Genomic DNA, 2696 nt, shown 5'->3' on the forward strand with positions numbered 1-2696 from the left:
TCCACCTTTTAGCCACTAGATGGCGTATCAGAGCGCTGGAATCGCGAATATTTCAATTATCTGTTGTTGAAAGTTCCTCGCTTAACGATTTAGATTTGAAAGTATTGTCAAAAATAACTAAAACTGTCTTCACAATTTTCATGATGGGACAACAGTTATCCTTGAAATTCGATTGGCTCCTTGATATCTGCTAGCACGTTTGGATGCGAATTCAAAATTCATTTGAATTCTTGTTTTTGAAATTTGGGGGAAGAATACATATGTGTACACATACTACCATTGCAAAATAATCTTTTTTATACTAATTAAATTAAAAATCAATCGAATTTCTTTTCCTGAAAAATTAATTTCTTTTTCAAACATAGTATTTTAATCTCACAGTTTGGCAACACTTATATTGGTAGAAAGCTGTTTATTTTCCTATTAGTGTGGTTTCTTAAAATAAAACGAAATTGCGTTTTCATGAATAAGTTATGCTTTTGACTTTTTTTAATAACATTTTGTTTATTCACGCTTGCTTGAAGTCATTGGTAAATAATTTTCAAATAATCGAGTAAGTTTATTTCATACTTGTTTTTCATTTCTGACGTTATACTTCAAATGAATCAGCATCAAAACTATCCTTCCCTGAAGTTTCATGGGAATTTGAATACTATGAATTTAAACCCACTGCTTATATCAAATATCCAATCATCACTGTATTTTAAGAAGCATTTGATACATATTAAGGATTATTATAAAGCTGTGGATGAAATTTATTATCACGTAAAACATTTAGAACCATGGGAGAAAGGTAGCGATATTATGAATAAGACGTTCAAGGTGTATCGTGGTGTTGGAGGATGTGGAATAGTATCAACAGCATTTTGCTTGCTTTACAAACTACATAAAATGAAGCTCACTCATAAGCAAGTTGTGAAATTAATACATCACGAAGATTCACCATACATTAGAGCTTTAGGTTTTTTATATATACGATATACGCAGCCTCCTGATCGACTATGGGGTTGGTTCAAGAATTTTATATTTGATGACGAAATATTGCATGTCAAGTCCGGAAACAGAATGCCAATGTCTATTGGTAAAATTGTACAAAATCTTTTATTCGAAAAGGATTGGTTGAATGCTCTCTTACCACGAATTCCAGTATCAACCATGAATACTATTCAGCATTGCTTTTCAGACAAAGAAAAGAAACGCCATTTAAAATATCGCAAACAGAAGGGAGAAGATGTCAGCTTTAAAGAAGCACCTGAGCCTTCTACGTTCATTACGTATAAAAATAATCCAGAGTAGTGTTTCAGCTAACCAAGACTTAAGAGCTCAGTTCAAGAATAATCCAGAGTTTTGAAATCAATATAAGAACAACAACAAACAAACAAAAACTTTGAAAGATGACTAAGTTTTTCTCAGCTATTTTTTTAATATAGTGTAAATTATGCTTATTTGTATAGCTTATACTTTCTGTTTCACAAAAGTATAATGGAGCTGTACTATATTGATTTAATTTTTCATTAAACATTTCTTTTTTTCATTCAGGTTTATGATTAATTATTCTGCATCTCATTATCTGTTTATTTATTTTTAGTGAAAACAGACACTAGATATTGCCTTTTAAGCTTGCAACTGTAATATTTAAGCAAGGTAATTGTAAAAATCATTTCATTTACGGCTAATGAGAAGCGAGGTACAATATAAAGTTTAAAAAATAATTAATTTAAGGATAATGCTTGTTAAGCCATTAGGATTTTTGATGCTGGAAAGGTTAAAAATATGCAGAGCCCTCGCCGGGACTCGAACCTGGACCTCTCGAATACGCGCTGAGTGTGCTACCGTTACATCACGAAGGCATGCTGGAAAGAGGGGGGAATTATACTCCCTCTTTTAAAGGGATACTGGGGCTTAGAGGACCCAATCGCTGGTGCTGAGGAATTATTGTCCACCATCTTCTAGTTCGGGTGCCACTGTAGAACCATCATATTTATTTTTTTATTATTTTATTCATTTATTTATTTTCAAACTTTTTTTTTTTTTTATTGAGGCAGGAGAGATGAAAAATGTGCAATGCCTTCGCCGGGACTCGATAATAGGCCTCTCGAATACGCGGCGAGTGTGCTACACCGTTACACCAATTCAGTATACATAAGAACATTGCCGACAACCATACTATCTAAGGAGACTGCCACCGTAGTCCCATGTAGTTTAGAATTGTGCGAGTTTTCGTTTTTTGAAAGTTGCACTGTAATATGCACACCATTAAAAATCCCATCTAAGCGATTTAAGTTGACTGCTTGAGATAGTAAATAATAATAATTTTATTTTCTTTCTTTCCCCTCGAAAATTGGCTGGAAACTTTCTGCAACTATGTGGAATTCGGAGTCGTCCAAAGTTCTCCAAGATCAGAAAAAGAATTAGAATGAAAAAGTTGTTCATGCTATCCTCATTAAAAACAAAAGAAAATATCTTCCTCCATCTGCAATTAAAAACAGGAAAGAAGTTTGAACTGAATGGGATGAAAATCATGAACTACGAATTCGGTGAATGTTCCTCAATTTAAGACGAAATTAAATCCGCCTAAGTTGGAAGCATAGAAATCTGTCGTTTAATATGTTTAATTTATCCCTGTTATCCGGATTAAATGAAATCGTGTTAATCGACTAATATATATTCTTAAAAATAGTATAATTGATTAAAAT

At 32.8% G+C, this 2696-nt stretch overlaps 1 pseudogene; it reads left to right on the forward strand.

Annotated features, from left to right (window-relative positions):
- Positions 1 to 654: 654 nt before the first annotated feature.
- LOC118179376 (pre-mRNA-splicing factor 38B pseudogene) lies at positions 655 to 1296 on the forward strand (annotated as a pseudogene).
- The last annotated feature ends 1400 nt before the right edge of the window (positions 1297 to 2696 follow it).

The sequence above is a fragment of the Stegodyphus dumicola genome, chromosome 5, assembly GCF_044657685.1.
Source record: "Stegodyphus dumicola isolate Sdum_Otavi_A_Nest chromosome 5, ASM4465768v1".
In the NCBI taxonomy this organism is placed as follows: Eukaryota; Metazoa; Arthropoda; class Arachnida; order Araneae; family Eresidae; genus Stegodyphus; species Stegodyphus dumicola.